Genomic DNA, 25,202 nt, shown 5'->3' on the forward strand with positions numbered 1-25,202 from the left:
TTGTGCTGTGGCTGGGCTATTTAGTGCCTTGATCCTTGAGTGAAGCTTCAGCCAAGATACGGAGGGGATTGGGCCTCTTTCTCTGTTTTAGTGCCTCGGTCAACCGCCTTTGAAGCACTTTCACTTTTGCTTTGCACACGTGCATCCGTGCCCAATAATGGTTTTTCATGTTTCTCAGCAACTTTTTATCTTGGTTGGCCTTAGCCAACAGCCTCTCCAAGTGTGCATTGACCCGGATGAGCATGGTCTCCCGCTCCATTGGCACTAGATCACCGAGCCTTCTTCGGTTCAAGATTCGGTCACTACGAATCCTCCACAACTCATCAAGAGTTTTCTCATCCTCCAACTGTTTGTTGCACTGCTCTAGGTATGAGATTGTCCATTGTGCACCTTCTAGTCTCTTTTGCAATACCTCATTTTCAGCTCTAAGGTGCTGAATGATCTCCTTTTCCTCTTGGCTCGGAGAACTGGCCTCAAGATCAACAAGCTCAATATCTGGAACTCCTGATGGCCCCTCATCAATCTTGGGTTGCTTGCCCCTCTGTGCTACCTGTGCTGCTGAAGAGAGCGAGGCCCCTTCCACCTGATGTGGAGATAACACTCGCTGAGCTGATGATGAAGGCGAGACCCCTTCCACCTGCTGTGGAGAAAGTACTCGCCGAGCTGTTGCAAATAAGGCCCTCGGGCCTTTCTGATAGGTAACCAAAGGTGAGGAGCTGACATGTCTAGTGACGGGGATGTCATGCTGCTGTGATGGTCCTCCCTCCTCGTGAACAATCTCAGGATGTGGTGGTGGTGCTGTGCATGACATATACATCATCATACAATTTCATTTGCAAGGATGTTATGGGAGGTAGGGTTAGGGTTTAATTTTTGATTTCTTAGGAAGAGGGGTAGGGTTTAGGGCTCTTAGCAATTGTGGAAGGGAAATTTAAATAAAAATGATAGGGAATATGGAATGGGAGGTGAAAAATAGGGAAGACAAGGGATACCTCAAAACAGCATATAAAACCCTAGCAATTTGACAACTTCAAGCCAAAGCACAATGGAGACTTCTACTTGCAAATGGAGACCTCTACAAATATAATCATGATCTTCTTAAACTGTAACAAGCAACAATTTTTCATGATTTGAGGGCCTACCTTACAAAATTTGGCAATTTGTGGCTCCTTGGCAAGTTTTCTGGTAATTTTTTATGGAGAAAACCTTGACAGGTCACGCGCCCCTGACGGGTCGCGCCAGTGTAATTTTTGCACTGGCAAAGGTGTCCTGATGGGTCGCGCGCCTTCAACGGGTCGCGCGCTTTTGTAGGAGGCTTTTGGAGGCCTTCCCGGTGTCAGAATCAGGTGCAGGATAGCTAGTTGGAAAGGTATTTGAGTCTACTTTCCAACCCAAATGAAGTTTTCAATTTGGAGTTTATTTGACCTGTCAAAAATCAAATCTCCCAAGACTGGTCAAAAAGTGCCAAATGAGGTTGCCTGAAGGAAGAGTGTTGTTGCAGTCAACTTTTGAATGCCTTCCTCAACACCAAATTGAGCTCATGATAGCTCATTGGAAAGATCTTTGTGTCTAGTTATCATTTTACCCATCAAGAAAATCATTCGGCCAACCACGCTAGGAGAAAACTTGATTTTCCCAAGGTCACTTCAGAGGTGTCTTTGATTCTCCTAAGGCAACGGAATTCTTGACATTTCTCTCAAACCATTACACCTATGTAAAAAGTGAAGGAGGGTTTTCTTCTTTGGCATGTTATGGACAAAAACCTCTCTCAGTTTTCTAAAATTCATCTTTTATTGCTCTGGAACATCATTTGAGTGCGACTTGTCCCGATGTGTGAAACAAGGAATTTTGTCGAAATGGAGCGAAATGAAGGGGATAGGGGGCTTCTAAATTCTTGGGGAAATTTTTGGGAATAGGGAGGGATGTTAGGAAGTAGGGGAAAGTGGAATCTCAGAGATTGAGTGAGGGGAAGGGGTCCAAAAGGGCAAAACACAGGCCCAACCTAGAAAATTGCCAGGTTGTAGCTAGAAACTAGGGTTTGTGCAAAAATGAGGAATTTGGCGGATCTAAGGGATGGGAAGTGTTTGATAAGGTACTTTAAGGATAGGGGAAGGTGTATGAACATCAGGAAACAAGTTTTGTCGGTGATTTGGCCGCCCAAGAGAAATTGCCTTCAAAACCCTAGGAGAGGGAAATGAACTTACCTAGGCGCAACTGAAGCATGAACAAGGTGTAAAATGACTCATTAGACACTGACATGATAATGACAACCCTATGAATGATGATAGACTCAGCTGAATAGTGACATAGACTAACATTTGGGCAACTTTGGAAAGAGTGAAAGCAAACCCTAGACCTAATGCCTAGTGACCAAATTTTTCTTGAAGACTCACTGAAATGACAAAATTTGACCTTGACACTTCAAAATCACTTTGTAAGAGCACGTTTGATCACTGGAGGAAGGCTGGAAAGACTGACACTAACATTGGCTCCAATGGGGATGGTAGCTCATTAGAGGTGCCAAGAACCTCAGACCTTTGGGAGAGCAGACCAGTGCTTTCAACCATTGGGCAATGGAGTCATTATTTTGAATGGAGAACACAAAACCTTTGACACATTTATTGAATGAAAACTTGACTAAAAAGTGACTGAAACTTGACTCAAACCGACTCGATGACAAACTGAAATAACTTGAAAAAACTGACTCAACAGACCAAACACAAATGACTCATGACTGACTTAAAACAAGACTTTACAAAGCTATTGAAAAAACAACAGCAATCCATCAAGATTTGGAATCATGATGACAACCACCTGCATAGTAATGAAATATGTACAATCATGTATAATGAGCTTTCCAATGTAACCAATCCAGCAGATGGCTACATACCAAATTTCTGCTCTCGCTTATCTCGAGCAGGCGGAACGATGAACCTGTAGGCAACTCAAAATAACCACTGAAACCAAAGCTTATGATAACGAACCAGGCAACATTTATCTTTTCTAATGCTTGCAGAAGAATGCCAAAGGGATCTTGATAATCCTGAAGCACTATCTTGTTTGGAGATTCAGCTGCAAAAATATAAGTACTCGCTTCATTCTGATCTGAAAAAACAGTGGGTTGCTGATTGATAGGAAGGCACAGAGAGGTATAAGCTTCTGCCATATGAGTGTTGGCTGTAAATTCCTTGACCGTGAGAAATTTTGACATATTGTCTCTCTCAAGCTTATATTCCTCAATTTTATGGTCTAGGTCATTCTTAAACAGAAAACAATCTTCAAGATCATCAAACATGACAGCCTTATCATCTTTGTGAAGGAAAATATTATCTGTTTTCTGATCTATAAAACTAATTACAAGACTGTCATCATTTTCAAAAGAGGAGGAAGTTTCACCAACACTTTCGTGACCATGTGTGCACTGCAAATCTGCTTTAGCTTGGGTTGTAGCATGACCTTTCAAGAGTTGATCTATCTCCTCTTCAGACAAAGGAGACAATGCCTTTTGTTCTCTTTTGCTTAAACAATAATTATCTTCATATGACAGGGCATTCAAACAATCATTTATTACTGAATTATTGAAAAGAGATTCATCACTTACTTGCACAAAGATCTCACCTTGCTGTTCATGAACATCTGAATCCAAAACTCTGTCTATGATCTCAACAGTAGAGCTCTCTTTGATGGGCTTCAGCACAAGATATTCCTGGTCATCATAATCTAAATGTTGCTCTGAAGTAGTTGTCCTAACATTATCACATCCTGCAATCTGGTCTTCTTCTGTGGGCAGATCTGAAACAAGCTCTTCTCTTTCATCATCTTCCACTATATGACCATCTTCAGCCTGCTGATCTTGACAAGTATCCTCTAAGATTTCTGTGTGCTGCTGAAATGGATTCTCATACAGAGCCTCCATGATCTCAACGTCCATAAAATTATCATCTTCATAAAACTTCTCAAGGCTTTCAATAAAACTATAAGCATGCTCGCAACAGTCTTGAACTAAATTTAATGATGGATAAGAGTCCTTATATCTTTCAATGAACAAGGCATGAAAATCCTTTAAACAGTAAATACAAGCAGGCGGCAAACTTTCATACCATGATTGGGCTTTACCTTCCAGAGTGGCCAGGAATATCTTCATCAAGCAATCTTCAGGAAAATCCACCTTCAACTTGCGAATATGCATATGAAATCTAACTAGATGTAAAGCAACATCCTTCTTACCATCATCATTAAATATAGGCAGATTCCTTGACCAATCTACCTTCGGAATTTTATTCGGAAAACCTGGGATGTGATCTCGGCTCAAGGGAGCATATCTTCTTGCAATTTGATCCATCTTGAAAAGCTCAAAGCTACTGATCTCTCTGCAGTGAAGTCACCATGAAGCATTGATCTTTGGAGTTTTCAGTGAAGGAGTCGCCAGTGAATGATTTCAGCGTTGTTAGTGTTTGATCGTTGTTCACTATCAACAATCAGATCTGAACTTGATACATGTACTGGGGTAAAATTCAATCGAAGTGTTGTATTCACAAGCTCACGAAGGTCGACTGAAGCAGCGTTTATCTACTTGCGCTGATGCAAAGCAAGAGCGTTTTCGAAGGCTACCTGGCGTATCTTCAGACTCCGTCTAAGACTTATGAAATAAACACATCAGTCAGCAAACAATTTGTTCTCCCCAGTATGGTCGCCAGTATGTTAGCACTTGAAATTTCACCTCAGGCTGAGAAAGGTAAACCTCAAGGCAACATCAAACCATTTAGCCTCGTAGCTAGCCCTACGGGGCAGGAGAAGGCTCTCTCCGGTCTATCTCGGTAAAATCTTCAATGGATGAGATGACCAATAAGGTAACACTGATATTAGGCTAGTAAACTGATCAAAAGGGTTGATTTGGGGTTTTTTGGGTTTTTGGTGGCAAATTGAGGAGAGGGCAATTTCGGGTGCGGGGATTGGACACAGTTTCTGCAGGGGGTTCCTTGGGGTGAGGTAGGAGACAGTGTTGATGCCTTTAACTGAGGTGGATGGTCAGGAATGAAAGATGAAGAGCTAAAGAGAGCAAACAACAACTTTGAATTCTCTTTAGACAGAAGAAAACATTGAAATTAAACAAACTTAAAAGCAGAGCATGGCAAGCATGAATTCTTACTTTAACACTTCATTTGTTTAATGTGCAGAAGTAAAAGAAAGGAAATGAATCACATAACAAGCTTACAAGAACATTGAGAAACACACCATCAACACATGAGTCCACAAGAATCCCAAAGAGGACTGCAAAACCCTGGTCTTCCTTAGCCAAAAATTGCAGAGATACAGTGAATAATACAATGAAAGTTTATCCCTCAAGAGTCCAACCATGAAAATGAGCAAGAAAGTACATAATATAGATGATCTAACCTCTTTCCCTGCCTCCATGGGTCGAGCTCACTATCCTAGGAGTTGTTTCAACCACTTATAAACTAAGCACTACAAACTAGGCAGTCAAAACAACTTGCCTCTATAAACTTGGAAACCAATTCATTCATTTAATATTTACCCTTTTCATGAATGAATCTTCTAGAAGAGTTACATAAGAGTAAAAGTGTCTTTAAAGTACAATAATTACATCAAAGAGAATCATAATTCACCCCAAAAAGTCAAACTGAGTCAAATCTGCGTTTTCTGGGCTGTACAGTGCATTTTTGAAAAAACTGCCTGACGGGTCGCGCGCCCCTGCCTGACGGGTCGCGCGCCTTTGGAGCCATCTTTGGGGCACTTTTAGGTGGCCAAATTGAGCAAAAGTAGGCTTGTTGGAAAGGTCTGTGAGTCTACTTTCCAACCCAACTGGAATTTTTGAATTTGGAGTTCATTTGCTTTGTCAAAAATCAAATCTCCCAAGACTACTTTCTGCAGTTCAAAAAAGTGGCAGAAAGTCATTTTTTGCTAGTTTTTTGACTTTCTGGAGGCCCAAAACTTCACCAAATCTCAAGTCCATCCATGATCATGTGTAACTTTGCATGAAAAATCTGGAAATGCTGAGTTTTTGTCAAATGGAGTTGCCATGATGAAGGGTCGCGCGGGGGGTGAGACCCGTTAATGGGAAAAACCTGCAAATTGCCTAAAAATGCCAAAATTCACCCAAAATTCTGAAAATTTCTTGGGATTTGTGCTGTGGCTGGGCTATTTAGTGCCTTGATCCTTGAGTGAAGCCTCAGCCAAGATACGGAGGGGATTGGGCCTCTTTCTCCGTTTTAGTGCCTCGGTCAACCGCCTTTGAAGCACTTTCACTTTTGCTTTGCACACGTGCATCCGTGCCCAATAATGGTTTTTCATGTTTCTCAGCAACTTTTTATCTTGGTTGGCCTTAGCCAACAGCCTCTCCAAGTGTGCATTGACCCGGATGAGCATGGTCTCCCGCTCCATTGGCACTAGATCACCGGGCCTTCTTCGGTTCAAGATTCGGTCACTACGAATCCTCCACAACTCATCAAGAGTTTTCTCATCCTCCAACTGTTTGTTGCGCTACTCCAGGTATGAGATTGTCGATTGTGCACCTTCTAGTCTCTTTTTCAATACCTCATTTTCAGCTCTAAGGTGCTGAATGATCTCCTTTGCCTCTTGGCTCGGAGAACTGGCCTCAAGATCAACAAGCTCAATATCTGGAACTCCTGATGGCCCCTCATCAATCTTGGGCTGCTTGCCCCTCTGTGCTGCCTGTGCTGCTAAAGAGAGCGAGGCCCCTTCCACCTGATGTGGAGATAACACTCGCTGAGCTGATGATGAAGGCGAGACCCCTTCCACCTGCTGTGGAGAAAGTACTCGCCGAGCTGCTGCAAATAAGGCCCTCGGGCCTTTCTGATAGGTAGCCAAAGGTGAGGAGCTGACATGTCTAGTGACGGGGATGTCATGCTGCTGTGATGGCCCTCCCTCCTCGTGAACAGTCTCAGGATGTGGTGGTGGTGTTGTGCATGACATATACATCATCATACAATTTCATTTGCAAGGATGTTATGGGAGGTAGGGTTAGGGTTTAATTTTTGATTTCTTAGGAAGAGGGGTAGGGTTTAGGACTCTTAGCAATTGTGGAAGGGAAATTTATATAAAAATGATAGGGAATATGGAATGGGAGGTGAAAAATAGGGAAGACAAGGGATACCTCAAAACAGCATATAAAACCCTAGCAATTTGACAACTTCAAGCCAAAGCACAATGGAGACTTCTACTTGCAAATGGAGACCTCTACAAATATAATCATGATCTTCTTAAACTGTAACAAGCAACAATTTTTCATGATTTGAGGGCCTACCTTAAAAAATTTGGAAATTTGTGGCTCCTTGGAAAGTTTGCTGGTAATTTTTTATGGAGAAAACCCTGACGGGTCGCGCACCCCTGACGGGTCGCGCCAGTGTAATTTTTGCACTGGCAAAGGTGTCTTGATGGGTCGCGCGCCTTCAACGGGTCGTGCGCTTTTGTAGGAGGCTTTTGGAGGCCTTCCTAGTGTCAGAATCGGGTGCAGGATAGCTCGTTGGAAAGGTCTTTGAGTCTACTTTCCAACCCAACTGGAATTTTTCAATTTGGAGTTGATTTGACCTGTCAAAAATCAAATCTCCCAAGACTGGTCAAAAGTGCCAAATGAGGCTGCCTGAAGGAAGAGTGTTGTTCCAGTCAACTTTTGAATGCCTTCCTCAACCCCAAATTGAGCTCATGATAGCTCATTGGAAAGCTCGTTGTGTCTAGTTATCATTTTACCTATCAAGAAAATCATTTGGCCAACCAAGCTAGGAGAAAAATTGATTTTCCCAAGGTCACTTCAGAGGTGTCTTTGGTTCTCCTGAGGCAACAAAATTCTTGACATTTCTCTCAAACCATGACACCTGTGTAAAAAGTGAAGGAGGTTTTTCTTATTTGGTATGTTATGGACAAAAACCTCTCTCAGTTTTCCAAAATTCATATTTTATTTCTCTGGAACATCATTTGAGTGCGACTTGTCCCGATGTGTGAAACAATGAATTTTGTCGAAATGGAGCGAAATGAAGGGGATAGGGGGCTTCTAAATTCTTGGGGAAATTTTTGGGAATAGGGAGGGATGTTAGGAAGTAGGGGAAAGTGGAATCTCAGAGATTGAGTGAGGGGAAGGGGTCCAAAAGGGCAAAACACAGGCCCAACCTAGAAAATTGCCAGGTTGTAGCTAGAAACTAGGGTTTGTGCAAAAATGAGGAATTTGGCGGATCTAAGGGATGGGAAGTGTTTGATAAGGTACTTTAAGGATAGGGGAAGGTGTATGAACATCAGGAAACAAGTTTTGTCGGTGATTTGGCCGCCCAAGAGAAATTGCCTTCAAAACCCTAGGAGAGGGAAATGAACTTACCTAGGCGCAACTGAAGCATGAACAAGGTGTAAAATGACTCATTAGACACTAACATGATAATGAAAACCCTATGAATGATGATAGACTCAGCTGAATAGTGACATAGACTGACATTTGGGCAACTTTGGAAAGAGTGAAAGCAAACCCTAGACCTAATGCCTAGTGACCAAATTTTTCTTGAAGACTCACTGAAATGACAAAATTTGACCTTGACACTTCAAAATCACTTTGTAAGAGCAAGTTTGATCATTGGAGGAAGGCTGGAAAGACTGACACTAACAAGTAGGATTCAAATTTTTATTGTAAAACTCTACTTTATTTCTGAGCTGCAAGACTTGTGATAGTTTGTTATGTAATCCATGGTTTTGATAATAAGAATGAGTTTCGTTTTGAGCCAGCACTGAGTTAACTTAGAGGGCTGAAGCTCTTGGGTTAGGGCCCAACCCGAGCAACCAAAGCTCCTCTTTATTGTACATGTATGCTAGCATAGATTCCTGGTTTTCTGTTCATTTGCTTAAGTAGCTGCATTTCCATTACAACAGTATAGCATAGATTCCTGGTTTTCTGTTCATTTGCTTAAGTAGTTGCATTTCCATTACAATAGTATAGAGTAGATGATTCATGGTTTAATTGTTCATTTGCTTAAGTAGCGGCATTCCCATTACAGTAGTGTAGAGTAGATCGGTTGTGCTTTAGTTTACTTCCATTTGTGCCTTCTTTTAATTAGCAGGTTAGCTAGGAGAAAAAGATCACCATAAGGTTGTCTGCAGGTGTCTCGGCCTCACCTCCTCCCTCTGGGACCATGACTTGAGGAAGAGACCCTTCAGCAACCCCAAAAACACAGGTTTCTAGTTCTCACATGAGCTTTGGAGTTTGTTGTTTGATGCAGTTACTTGTTTCATTTCACTGTCATCTTTTTCCATCACTCTTGGTCCACCCTCACCCTCACCGATTTCTGTTGTTTTCATTGAAATCTCCTTCAACACTTTCTTCATGCATAATTTCCTTACCGTCTGATCCACAACAAACCTGACCAATCACCGTCTGATTCATTAGTTTATCCAACGGCCATCGCGCGTGAAGTCTTCCACCTACTTTATGCACTCCAATCTCCATTGTCGATCTATCTCTTGATCCAACAATGATTGCGTCACCTCAATACTTTATGCGCTTTAAACCCCCACTATCGATCTGCCTCGTCTGATCCAATGGCTATCGTGCAATCTCGCACGATTCTTGCACAACCGTTATCCGCCTGAGAGCATGCGATAAAAGTGGCTTTCTCGTGCTATGTGTCACCTAGTTAGGCTAATCACGCAAAATTTTGGAATTCTGCTTACAACCTTGAGGGCGTGCGAGAAACTGCTTACTGCCTACGGAAACCCACTCCATCATTCCGCACATTTTTTTTACCTTCGCCACTCATCCTCCATTAATCCTGGCCATCCATCTATTCACTCAAATCTCACGCGATATGATCTCCGCCGTTCATCTTCTAGTTAGCCTTGTTCGTTCATCTCTTGACTTAAATCCCATGCGATAGGATCTCCACCATTCATCATCTGATTAGTCTTATTCGTTCATCTCTTGACTTATACCTCCCGCAATAGGATCTCTGCCAGTCATCTTCTGATTAGTCTTGTTCGTTCATCTCTTCACTTAGCCCCCTGCGATAGGATCTTCGACATTCATCTTCCGACTAGTCTTGTTCATTCATATCTTCACTTAGCCTCCCACAATAAGATCTTCGCCATTCATCTTCCGTCAGTCTTATTCGTCCATCTATTCACGTAATCTTCTGCGATAAGATCTTCACCGCTCATCTCCCCTTAATACTGTTCTTGATTGATCCAACGGTTTCGCTGCACTTCTACTTCGTTACATCCTCCTTTCATTGAATTCAATCTTTTCTTGCTCTTCCACTTAACTCCTTGCATGCTTGATTTCCCAAAAAAACCAAAAACACGAAAACAACTTTAGTTTAGTTTCTTTGCTTATTCATTAGTTTAGTTTGATGCTCTTTACTTCTGTTACTTAAATAGCAGCGTTAGATTAGTGTTGATTTAGCAATTTGCTTAGCATAGCTGTTTAAATGGTTAATTAGGTTATGTTGTGAGTTAGCATTACATGTTGTTTTCTTCATTACTGCAGTAGAGTAGCTCTCTCTTAGAATAGATTTTTCTTCCATCAAAGAATCAAGCTTCTTCTAACCCTATAGAAGTTTGGCTTGGAACCCCTGGGGTCTCTTGCCAGATGAACAATGACAATAGACAAGACCTTCACTTTTACTTGTGCATATAGCATTGTCACCTCCAAGTTTGTACGAACCCTGGGTTGATAAGTAAAGCTAGTAGCCCTGGGAGTTGCAACATTCTTGTTACAATACCTAGGCTCATCAATTATTCTCAGGAATTGCAGAGTTGATTGGCCTTGAAGAGATAGACGAATTAGAACGTTGTATATGTGAGAGAGGGATTTTTCAATTTTTTGTTATCCTCGAACATTATTTGTCATTTGCATTACTCTGTACAATGATTTTGCCAGCCTAGTGAAATATTATTCTCAGGAATTGCAGAAGTGATTGGCCTTGAAGAAATAGACGAAGTAGAATGTTGTATGTGTGAAAGAGAGATTTTTCAAATTTCTTGTCATCGTCGAATATTATTTGTCGTTTACATTCCTCTGTAAAATGATTTTTCAATTATTGTTAAGTTTATATGATCATTGAATTATATATCATTTCACAAAGTGAGCAAATGATTTTGAAGTTATTGTTTAGTTTATGCCATCATTGAATTATATATCATTTCACAAAGTGAGAAAACGATATGATATATTATTGTAGAGGAAATAACAGTGATGGAATCCATTAATTGTTGTATTAGTAACTATTTTGGGAAACCTTAAAAAAATTTGCAATCCATTGACTATTGAAATTGTCGTCTAATTAAACAACGCCTTTATATTCTAGCATTATGTTTGATTAATAAGTGATTATTTAGGAAATTGCATGAATAAAAGTGGATATTGGAAATTAAGAAAATTTTGAAATACTATTTTTGGAGGCTATGTATTCATTATAGGGAGTAATTATAATATATATATATATAAAGATGGTATAATTATGAATAGAATGCAATTTAGGTATATATAAGAATTGGAGAAGTTTGAATGTTATAAATTTCAAAATAATTCAAAAAACTCAATTCTAGTGATAAGATATGAAAACAAAAACTCACTAAAATTAGAATTGAGTTATATTTCACTAAACTCAATTCTAGTGATAAGATATGAAAACAAAAACTCACTAAAATTAGAATTGAGTTATATTTCACTATACCATTAACAAGAATTAGAACTTGAGTTAAAAAAATAACAATTATTTAGCTCAACTACCTTTGTTATTGCAATTGTTTATCTATCAACTATATTTTTTTAATCGGGTTATAATTATATTTTATTTATAAAAATGATTAGTTGCACCCATGAGCACTAACTTAATTGGTCATGGTTAATGTGATTCTATTGTCTAAATGTAATTGTCCATACATTACATGTCAAAGTAATAATATTGGTTATAGCTTAATTAGGGAATCATATACATTAAATTTTTCTATTAAAGAAAGAAAATATTATGATTTGGTTGGTTTCCAGAAATAATCCGTACCCTTATCATACTACATAAGATATGGATACACTATAGTTAATTTATTATGGATATATCTACACTTTCAAATTCATTGAAAACTTACTTTTTTCATCATTTACATTTATTAGTTGGTTTTGACTCTATATCCATATATTAAGATAAGCCCAATCACCTCACCATTTGTTAATAGGCCACGTTTTAGTAAACCATAAAATAAATGAGTTATAAGCAATACAGGTTAATTTTTAATTTTTATTAGATTTTGATATACTTTTCTATATAAATACCTTTCTACCACCACTAAAGAAAATACCTTAAAATGATTTTATTGTTATTAAAAATGTATAATCTCTTGCACTTTCTAAGGCACTTGATCTTAATTTTTGCTAATACATCTTAATTCACTTGAATATTATTGATACTCAAGCTTTAAGTCATTATTGCATGATATTGGACAATTTAACAATAGTTCAACCTCTTGAGATGGTAGGATATGATTAGATTGTAATGTATTATTTTTTATTTTATTTTTTATTAATTTAAATATTTATAATTATATATATTCGATATTCTTAATTAATAAAATGAAACATTCAACTCCTAACAATAATTATTTTGAATAATAACCCATTATATTGTTTTTATTTTTAGTAATATCTATTTATATTTAAATATTTTTGGATTTTTTAAATAGTAATTATAAAAATGAAAATATATATTATTTTTGTTTAAATTTTTTTAAGTGGTTGTATTATGTCTATTATTTTCTTAATATGTTATATTAAAATTTATTTTTATAATTGTTTGTTTGAGGTAGCTCAAGTGGTGATGGTCGTGGAATAAAGTTTTACTGAATCAAAAATATTGGGTTCGAATCTTGTACTACCCTTTTTCAATAAATTCAAAAAATTGGAAAATCTTACCAAAATTACTATATATATATATATATATATATATATATATATATATATATTTATCTTAATTCTAAAGATTCATTTTATCTGGAAATCAACTATTAAAATTTTTTTTTATATTAATTCTTATATAATATATATATATATAAACTATTAAAAAAAATCATACATCTTCTCAAAATATATATATATAATTCCTTTTAACGTAATAAATAATAATATGGTTTCTTTTAATTTTAAAAAATAACCCACATTTAACACCTCATACTATACCTTGTCCACCTATAACCTAACATTTCAGACCTCATACTATACCTCGTTCACCTTACAATCTGAGTGTTTGTTCCATTGTCTCATTAATGCTTCTACAGATATAAACATTGATTTTCAATGTATTAGGTGGTTATGCCATGTTTATGGGAGGCATGATATATATAATTCAACACACAGAGTAATCAGAGATATTTCATACATCATACTATAGGTCGTTCACCTTATAATTTGAGTGTTTGTCCCATTGTCAAATTAGTGCTTCTATACATATCAACATTGATTTTCAATGTATTGGGTGGTTATGCCATGATTATGGGAGGCATGATATATATAATTCAACGAATAGAATAACGAGGAGGCATGACTCATATAATTCAAGAAACCGAATAGCCAGATATTTTACTTTTTCATTTGCTAGTTATACCACTTCATTCTCTATTATTTTTTTATGGATTTATATGTTAATTTTTTTAGAATAATATGTTTCCCTTTGATATTTATGATAGGAGTGGTTTATATTGGAACTGGGATTGAAGTATTTTGATTTTTATATAAATAGATGTAACAAGATTTAATTTTAAGAGAATATTATTTGTTTAATACATCATTCAATTTATATAATGAAAAGTAATTAAACATGTTTTTTAATTTATGATATGAAAAATAGTTAAACAAATTTTAATTTATTTTTTGTCGGTCAATAAGTTTTCATTATATTATTAGAAAAAGATTGAGTACAAAAATCATCTCTAGAGGCCTATTTTTCTCATGTAGAGTAGACTTGGGGAACATAAGACCTAGAGGAAGACATTGACAACCTATGCAAGTAGTTATTTCCTAGTGGCCTATTAGCCATAACATACATCGCCAAAAAAGAGAAAAACTCCAAACAATAGACATCCTCATTAGGGGGGCGGATTAGGCGGGAAGACAGGAGGGGCAACGATGAGGCCAGCATGCTCATGCATGTGGAAGTCGATATGATCCACCCTCGCCTCTAAGGTGCGAAGGTGGTCGTTTGTGCGTCGGTGTTGTCGCCGGAGACTTTCCATCGTGTCTAGGATCTCGTTCTGGATGTGTTGGATGTCGTTGATGTAGGCGACTAATTCATTATGGTCCTCATAGTGCTGGTCCCTCAGGGTGTCAATGTTTAGCTGGATATTTTGCAGTTGGTCTGCAATTGAGTCCAAAGTGGCGGGAGCTTCGACTTGGCTTGGTGAACAGGCAGGAGATAGCGTTGCTCCCTCTTCCGTGTCCCAATTGTCTGAATGGTCAGAGGACAAATGACTACCCTCACCATGTTGCTACTACCCTTCGTGGTGAGGAGTGACTCCCCCCGCCTCGAACGACCCCACTGGTGCGACATTGAGACTAGATGAAACTAAGTGGGGGTGACCGAGGCAACGAAGTAGATGGAACTGAGGTGAGAGGCAAGGCAACGCTTCTGTAGAAGGACTCTAGCACTATTCCACTAAACTCCCGCTCTGGTATTACCGTTGTCATCGTAGATAATAGAGATCACATAGTAGCTGGAGAAGCGTGAAAATGTCGGCACCACATCGACCTTTCCACCCCCTCGATGGCCTGATCGAGCCAATCCAACGTGCTCTCCCACTCCAAAGTCCGACTGTGAACAAAGAGGACAGCCATGCCACCAGCGGAGACCATCCCTGGTCGATGAGGCCTAGTAAGGGAAGCTAGCCTTGGCCTCTGAGATCGACTGCGGAAGCTCAACATACCAGACTAGAAAACCCAATAAGGATTGCAACACCGAGGCCTTTGTCGTGGTACCTGGATCCCACGGGCACTCCCAGGCCAGGCACTCTCCACGTCGCAGACTAAGACAAAACCTACATCCCCCCTCTTCCTAGAGCCATAGCCATTGCCGGGCAGGCCTCCACTCAAACCCACAATTCTCGAGAGTCTCCCTCCTCATCACCCAACAAACTAGAATGAACCTCTTCACTCATCATAACATGCATATAACCTTGTCACAAGTGGGCATTTCGCCAACCTGCATAGCCTTAATGATGGTCATAGCCATGTCAAAAACATTAAGGGGCACATGGAGGCTAGGTGGGCTCTGTACGCCACCCTATTGCCACGTGTAGCACCGAATCCTCACACCCGTCGGGGAAAAAAAAAAAATTTAAAATCAAACAATAAAAGGTTTAATTTGAAAATTATTTATGTGTTTGGTTTTCTTTTACTTATCTTTTAAGTTTTCCTTTATTTGCGTGACACATAGAAGGAGAAGATTTGGTATTATTGGCTAAATGTGAGTTACAATTATATTTAACTAACACAACCACATTAACAAATGTGGTTGATATAAGCCATAGGTGTCAACTTAATATATGCTATATTATAAACTTAATATGCTAAATTAATATATTAATATATCAAATCTAAGATTAATATCAAAAACTCTAAGATTATAAAGTCAAGGAATCATAAACCCAAGGGATTATTAATATTATAAACCCAAGGAATTAAGAAACCAATGGGATTAATATTATAAACCCAAAGGATCAATAAACCAAGGAATTAATAAACCCAAGGAATAAATATTGAAAATCCAAGGGAATAATAATAAATCAAAGGAATTAATATTAAAAACCCAAGGGATTATTAATATTACAAACCTAAGAAATCAATAAACCCAACACATTAATATTAAAAACCTAAGAGATTATTAATATTACAAACCCAAGCATAAATATTCCTGGGGTTTAATATTATTCCCTTGGGTTTACAATATCAATCCCTTGGGTTTATTAATTTAAGGGTTCATATTCCTAGGGTTTAATATTATTCCCTTGGGTTTAATATTATTCTCTTGGGTTTATAATCCCAATGGGATTAATATTATAAATGCAAGGGATTAATATAGAGAACTCAAGAGATTAATATTATAAACCCTTGGGATTAATATTATAAACGTAAGTGATTATTATATTATAAACCCAAGGAATTTATATTATAAATGCAATTGATTTATATTAAACCTAGGATTAATATTATAAACCCTATCATTAATTCTATACCCTAGGATATGAACTCTTAGATTAATAAACCCAACACATTGATATTATAAACCCAAGGCACTAATAAACCCAAGGGTTTTATACTAAAAGCTCAAAGGAATAGTATTAAACCCAAGGGATTAATATTGTAATACTAAGATATATAAACCCTAAGATAAATATTATAAACCGTAAAACAAACATGGTTGACCATCATTGGTTTTCATATTGAGACAATCTTTGTCATAATGTGACGTTGGACCATGGTTGACCATGATTATAAACCCAAGGGATTTATATTAAACCTTAGTGATTAATGTTATAAAAAATGGTTGATATTCATATTGAGACAATATTTGTCACAATGTGGTGTTGGACCATGGTAGACCATAATTGACCATGGTTGACCATGTTTAACCAATGTTGACCATGATTGATCATTGTTGACAATGATTGACCATGATTGATTTCCATATTGAGAAAATATTTGTCACAAACCGAAGGGATTAATATTAGAAACCCATGGATATAAGTCCTATATTTTATTCATCATCTCTTCCACATGAGCAAGAGTTTGTATAGAGTTCACTATGAAAGGGCCTACAATATTCTTCACTTTGAACATATATCCTCTGCGTCTCGGAACAAAGTGGACTTGAAATACATGTATACTTTTCCTTCTAAGCTTGAGGGAGAACATTCTCATAGGTAGAAAAATTGGCAACCAATAAGGATACACCTCACATCCATATAGCCTTATCTCTATGAATTCCTCAAAAAGGTACCAATCTCCAACCCTGGTATCCTTATTAAGCTGCAATAATTGCTTTTGTTGTGGTAGAATCCTTGGGGGTGGTCCATTATTCAAAATAATATAAACAATTTCCATGTATGTGGACAAAAACTGAGAGAACCCTTCATTATTAGGTTTTCTTTTTACCACATTAGTCCACTTAAGTAATGACTTCCTTTGTTTCTTGGAATCAAATATGTTTAAACCCAGATACTCAAATTTATCTATATGAATATACAGAAAAAGGTAAACCAGAATAGAAGGGTGTCTAAATAAATTAGCAAGTTCTACGTTTTTGAATTGGAATTTGATGGATTGAGTAAAATATGAGGGTATATCTAGAACCACATCTGGTTGCAGCATTTGACTTAAAACCCCTAGGGATGGTCTACTTACATTCCATGTATCATCTTCACCAGATGATACATATTAACTCTAGATCTATCAAGAGAGGAGAGGAATCAAATTTCTTTAGGTGCAAACCTTTTTAAAAAGTGATTTTTAAATATTTTGACTCGGTCAAAATAAAATAAAAATAACTGATAAAATAAAATAACTTCAAAATAAAATAATAGAAATAGAAATTATAAGTTATTATTATTAATTTTTGTTTGACAATTAAGGAAAACTTGACTTGGTCAACTTTCCAGTAGTTTCCATGGTATTGACTAGTGGTAGTCATGTGGAATATAGCATATTTAAAGGGGAAATTTAAACCAACATAGATCCATATTATCTCTAAATTGAGGTTTAAATCTCAAGAGATTTGATCCCTCCCGAGGCTTGGTAGATCCAAAGTTAATGATGTATCTAGGCCGGTACAATAAATTAAAAACATAAAAAAGTAAAGATGAAAACATAAAGATGAAGAGAGTTGAAATTTCAATACCACACTACCTTTGGCATGGGGGCTTCACTCACGTGTGTTCATGGCATACTAAACAATGCCCCTAATTTGACTACATATTGGAAAATACCTCTAAAAATCACATTATTTAACCTCCTACCAATACCATCCCAATACATCTTTCCAATTTAAAAAACCCCCACTTTCACTAGATATTGTAGGTATCCATTTTTTTATTAACATTTTTATACCCTTTTATATTATTTCAATAACTTTTAGCTCCATTTTTTATACTTGCCAATATAGAAACCCTTTGCCCCCTATTATATACTCAATATATTATGTCATTTATTCCTCAGTATATATCCCCCAATATGAATGCAAGTGGTATGGTATCAGTCTCCCAACAAAGCCCCCGTGACCTTTGGCCTCTATAATATACTAGCATTTTTTAGAAAGGATTAGTGTCTCTTTAGAGAGAGAGAATTTGTCGCTTGGTTCAACTCTTTTAAAAAATGAGAGATATCTAGATGTTATCTAGACTAACATCTAAAGAAAGGGATAGTCATACTCTTACCACCAATGTGATTTTGAGATGTAGAGGTAGAAAAATCTACTAGATTATTCTATCCCTAACTAAGCTTTGTTTTAAAACTAATATGACAAAAATTTTATGTGTAAAATCTCATCAAGTTAAATAATTTGAGATTCTCCTTGAGATGCCATGCCCTTCTTTTCTCAATAGTTTCTTCCAATATCACTATTAGGATTTTAATAATACCTTGTTGTTAGCCTCGAGAATTGGCTAGTTCCCATCACTAAAGCACCTTTCTATTGAGAGATCATGGGGTCAATTCATGCTCTAAACCCTTGGGGATAGGCTCTGAAATGATCTGGCAGGATTAATCCCTTCAGGTGGATCTACCTGGGACCGTTTCAGTGGGTGTAGAAGTCACCAATCTCCAGAGTCGGTGAACCACTTCGAATAATAATAATAATAATACTTTTTTTGTTTATAAGATTTCATGATATTGATTCATTAATTTGTCATTATTAAAGAATGTACCTTTTGGTTATCAAATATTAATGATTTTTGGGTTATGTTTTATAGTTTATGTTAATAATTAATTGTGATTTTTTTGAAGAGATTTAATAATGAAATTTTCAAATATAACATAACTAAAATATTAATAATAATTTTATTTTATTCATAATTATCCCATTACAAAAAATACTTATGTATAGACATATATTTGTAAATTCTTTATTTTCATCTCTTATTTTTATAATAGAAGTATATGTATTGTAAATGTTTATCCTTGGCTTTTTGTGATTAACAACATGCTTAAATTGGTATTTCCATACTCTTTTAAAATATGCATATGTACTCAATTTATCCTATAGTTAAAAAATTTTAACATATTTTATATATAACATTCAAATTTATTTCCTTGTGTTATTTTACAAGATATTCATCTTGTCACAATCTAGCATGCACTCTCCATGATTCAGAATGCAATCAAACTTTTGCCAAGGGGAAAACCCATAAATTCTTCTCTTCTTAGAATCTGCTTCAAATGAGATACAAGGACCCAATCCCTAGACCAATTCCTTCTCCCAGTACCAAGTTAGCCCTTCCTCAAGACATTTCTTTCTTCTTCCTTGCAACTTTGACCTGACAACAACAGTCATCTACTTGACCTACAACTTCGACTTCCCATCTACCGCTACTCAACCTGCAACTTCAGCCCAACTACTTCCTCCTTACAACTTCTTGGAAACCCGAATACAACCTCCTTCTGAGACCTTCTTAGAGAAATATAGATCTCCCAAGGTCAATGAGGTCTAGATAAAGGTTTTCCCTTTCATCCTCCAGCAACTCAAACCTACAATTTCAGCTTGTTTCTACAGCCTAGAAACCCTATACTTTCACACGTGTGAGAGAGATAGAGCCCAGAAACAAAAAGTTTTGTCCTCCCTGCTTCCCTAAGAACTTCGCTCTCCTTCTTCTTCCTTTCCAACTATAGATCGAACTCTTTCTTGTATATCTAACTTGGGTGAGTGTGTGTGTCCAAATGAGTTTGAATTTCTTTCTTTTACAGCCTTCTTAAGGGGTCGAATTCCCTCCTTTAGGCCGACTTAAGGATCCCAGGGATGAATTGTACTCTTGGAGTTTCCAGGACTTTATAGACTCAAAAATAATTCTTTTGACAATTAAAAATTTCTCGGAAGGGCCTTATAAACATGATGTTGACTCCTTTTACTCATGACCTAGGATTAATAACCTGCTAATCCCTAAATGAAATGAATTCCTCCACATTCTTGGGAGATTCCCACTCCATGATGGCCCTTATATTTTTTGTATCTACTGTTATGCCTTCCTTGGAGACACCAGCTCCCAAGTAATTCACCTTTGTCTAAAAAACACTGCACTTTCTAAGCTTGGAATACAACTAATTCTCTCTTTAGCAATCTCAACATTAATGCTAAGTGCTCGACATGCTCTTCTTCATTCGTAGAATATATCAAGATGTCTTCAATGAACAAAATAACAAAATTGTCTAGATAAGGATGCAACACACTGTTAAAATAAATTTTGATTGGTCATGAGGTTGCCTTCACCATATATGAGGAAACAGATTAATTTCCCAAAACCAAGAGGCATCTAGCACAAGTGGAAGTTTGCACCATTAGGAACCACCAAGAAGTTATTGTAGGTGACAATTCTCTTGAATAATAGTGATGAGTCAATACACATCTACAAATAGTAGTCATTATTGGTTGACAACTGAGTTATGATATGTTTTGTCACCTTTAAAAGGAAAATATAGATATATTATATTAAATTATCCATAATGTCGAATAGTTATATTATGTTATTTCCATAAATGTAAAGCAATACAACTTTTGAGTAAGTAAAAATAATGGCATAATGGTACAATATGAAATTATGGATTTAACCTATACAATTAGACTTGGACTTAGTCAATTATTTTCCATGGTAAGGGCTAATTCATAGTTGATTATATATTTCCAATTATATGCTTCTTCCCCATCATCAATTTCTCAACCAACTTTGTTGTAAGGTATCTCATTAGATATTACAAAATGTTGATTGTTGGGCCATGATATGCAAATCCAACCTCACTTTGATTCATATGTATGCTAAATAGTGTATGAGAATGTGTTCCTTAGGTTTGCATCCCTATTTCCATATTCTTGGCATAATATTTCTTCCATGAATTCTTGATTTATATTCATCTTCTTGTTTCACAGCTATCAGCCTATGTGAGTTAGTTCTTAGTGGTGATATTAGTTATTTTTTATGCCATGGGATGGTCATATTGAAGTGGAATTGATTTGAATTCCATTAATAATGGTCTGATGAAGGGTGCATGGGGTGTACAAGTTACAAGGAATATACATATTCTTTGGTAGACTTAGTGATTAACTCGTGATTATTTGTGGGATGGTTGGGATGATGTACTAGTGCATAAGCTAGGAGGACCAAGGAAATTTTAAGTAGGATAGATGATCAATGAGGTTTTACATAGGATTGTTAGAGGATGGCACGAGTTGGCTATGTGATATATTATTTGTGTTACCCATGGAAAGGCAATAGCATTGATAAGTGCATCAAAGATATGTGAATTATTGATGAAGCAAGGACATGATATTCATTAACTATCATGTGTTAGTTTAGATGGATGATAACATGGCCTCACATTAGGGAGTTTATTGTTCAAGTATTCTTGTATTATGGGAGAAAACAATAAGTTTCCCATGGTGGGGTCGTGATGATGCAACATTTCATACAGTGAAATGAGCACCTTGGATTTCCATATGGTTGAAGGTTCTTAGCTTAGGTTCCATCCAGACATGTCATATAAGTATATTGTTGATGATACAAACAATATATGGTCATGCCCAACTATTAAAGTTATACTAATGGAACACAATAACTAGGGTTCTTAGTGGTACAAGACACTCGAGCAAAATAAAAAGTTTAGCCTCATGAGAAATGGTATCAAAGCCATGTTTGAATTATGTGGAAATTTCTCTTCACTACCAACCCATTTTATTAGAGGACTTAAAGGTAACGGAGTTGAGGATGCAGATGTGTTGAGCAAGTACCCAGATTTACAACAGTTCAAGGATGTATTTCCTAAGGATATTTCAAAGTTGCCACCTCAAAGGGAGGTAGAATTTTCTATTGAGTTGGTTCCAGGGGCCGCTCCAGCATCAAAAGCACCTTACAAGATGAGCATACCTGATTTGGTAGAGTTGAAGCTACAGTTGAAGGAAATGTTGGAAAAGGGATACATTAGGCCAAGTGTATCACCATGGGGCGCACCAGTATTGTTCGTAAAGAAGAAATATGGTACTCTTAGATTATGCATTAACTACAGGAAGTTGAACAAAGTGACCATCAAGAACAGGTATATTGATATTACCTGAAGGGAGTAGTAGTGTTCTCGAATATTGATATGAGATCCAGATATCACCAGGTATGAATCAAAGAGGAAGACATTTACAAGATGACTTTTCGGACCAGGTATGGGCACTATGAGTTTGTTGTAGTTCCATTGTGTTTGACTAATGCTCCAGTGACATTTATGTGCTTGATGAATAGTGTGTTGCATCCATATTTGGATAAGTTTGTTATTATGTTCATTGATGACATATTGGTATATTCTAAAAATGAGGAAGAGCATGCCAAGAATTTAGCAACATTGTTGAGGTTGTTGAGAGAGCATCAGTTGCATGTTAAGCTCAGTAAGTGTAGTTTGTTTCAGACTGAGGTACATTACATGGGGCATGTTGTCTCCAAGGAGGGAATTATAATAGATCTAGAAAAGATAAGGTCTATCATGGAGTGGGTAGCTCCTAAGAATTTGGATGAGGTGAGATATTTCATGGGTTTGGAAGGCTATTATAGGAGGTTCATCAGGAATTTCTCACAAATTTCTTGTCCTACCAAATCATTGCAAAGGAAGGGTAAGACGTTCAAATGGACAGAGGAGTGTGAGGCTAGTTTTGAGAATCTTAACCAGTTGTTGACGCATGCACCAGTGTTAAAGATTGCAGACCCAAATAAAGAGTTTGTAGTATGCACAAATGCTTCCAAGAAAGGACTTGGTGGAGTCCTTATGTGGGATGGATAAGTGGTATGCTATGAGTCATGAAAATTGAATGAGAACGAGCAAAACTACTCGACACGTGATCTTGAGTTGACAGTGATTATACATGCGTTGAAGATGTGGATACACTATCTTCCAGGCAGGAGGTTTATATTGATAAGTGATCACAATGGTTTGCGGTATCTATTTGACCAACCAAATATGAACGGTAGGTAGGCTCGGTGGTTGGCTACTATAAGTGAGTTCAATTTCAAGATCGAGTGCATCAAAGCTAAAGAGAATAGAGTGGAAAATGCTCTTAGTAGGTGGATATAGGTAAATCACGTAGTAGCTATGAACTCCTATGGGATAGACTTACAAGTTAGGATCATGGAGGCAAGTCAACAGGATGTCAAATATATGGAGATTTTTCATAGGTACAGGTATAGGTGATAGTACAGGTACATGTCATGGTACAAGTACATGTATAGGTACATGATATAGGTACAAGTCATGGTACAGGTGCAGGTGCACAAGATGTGGACTATTGCCTTATGAAAGATGGATTGGTTAGATTCTAAGACATGATATATGTCTCAGATAGTAGTAAGCTCATGAAGGTGACCTTGAGAGAGTTTCATTCGAAACCATATTCAAGTCACCTAGGTTATTAGAAGACATTAACCACAGTGAAGATATTTTATTATTAGCAAAACCTAAAGAGGGATGTAGCCGAGTTTGTGGCTAGGTTTTTTAATTATCAATGCGTGAAGGTAGAGTGTAAGCATCCAGGTGGACTGCTACAACCGGTTGTGATTCCGGAATGGAAATGGGAGGTCATTTCCATGAACTTCATCACAGACTTTCCGAGGATAGTGATACAACATCATTCCATCATGGTTCTTGCGGATAGGTTGACAAAGGTTGCACACTTCATTCCAGTGAAGTCTACATTCTCAGCTAGCGATGTAGCACAAGTATTCATCAGAGATGTGGTCAGATTGCATGGAGTTCTGAAGAATATTGTGTCAAACAAGGATGTGAAGTTCACTTCCAAGTTTTGGAAGGAGTTATTTGAAGGTTTGGGCATAGAGTTGGACTTCAGTACAACTTATCATCCTCGGAAAGATGGATAGACAAAGAGGGTCAACATGATATTGGAGGACATGTTGAGGATGTATGTGATGCATTAGCAACGATAGTGGGAAGATTATCTTCCACTAGTAGAGTTTGCTTACAATAATGGTTATCAGGAGTCCTTGAGGATGAGTCTATTTGAGGCATTGTATGGGCAGAGTTGAAATAATCCTATCAGTTGGAGTGATTTGGTAAATAGAGTGTTGATTGGACTAGACATGTTGACAGACATGGAATAGGAAATGCAGGTGATCAAGAAAAACCTAAAGGCAGCACAGGATAGGTAGAAGAACTATGTAGATCGAAACAGGTTGTTCAAGGAGTTCCAATTTGGTGAACAGGTGTACTTGCTCATCAAACCAAAGAAGATATCCTTATATATTGGATCATATGCCAAGCTGGCACCACGGTTTTATGGACCCTTCAGTATTATTGAGAGGATTGGGCCAGTAGCCTATCGAATTTCACTACCTATGACAGTGAAAGTCCATGATTTTTTCCATGTGTCATTGCTTAAGAAGTATGTTAAAGATGTTGATCATGTGATTGACTGGTCTATATTTCAGGTGGAACTAAATGGAGAATTCCAACAGGAGCCTCAATGTATATTGCAAAAAAAGGTGCTCATGCTCTGGAATCGAGAAATCAAGCAAGTTAAAGTGTAATGGAAGAAATTTGGGCCCGGTGAATCTACATGGTAGATGGCAGATCATATGCGGGCTATGTATCCTTCCTTGTTTACCGGTTGAGGCAAAGTATTTTTGGCATGGTGTTTTGGTATGGTGTTTTGGTATATGTCTTGATATATGTTTTGGTATATGTTTGGTAATTTTGGTATATGTACATATGTATGTGGATGTAAATACCACCATGAGCTACATTATAAAGATCCAATAAGCGATATGGGTTTCATGTCATTATGATGTTATGTTTTCATGTTGGTTTGCTTCTCAGCAGGTTGATCATTGTAAATACTACAACAAGGTAAGTTATAAAGCTCCATCGATAGTATGTTTTGCTTATAGAAATCTTGTGGTTAGAGGTAGTGTTGAAAACTGAGGATGGTGTTCCCCCAAGGGGGAGGGTTTTGTAACAT

This window comes from Pinus tabuliformis, chromosome 3_1 (genome assembly GCF_031772625.1).
Source record: "Pinus tabuliformis cultivar Carrire ecotype Pingquan chromosome 3_1, CPIR1, whole genome shotgun sequence".
Classification (NCBI taxonomy): Eukaryota; Viridiplantae; Streptophyta; class Pinopsida; order Pinales; family Pinaceae; genus Pinus; species Pinus tabuliformis.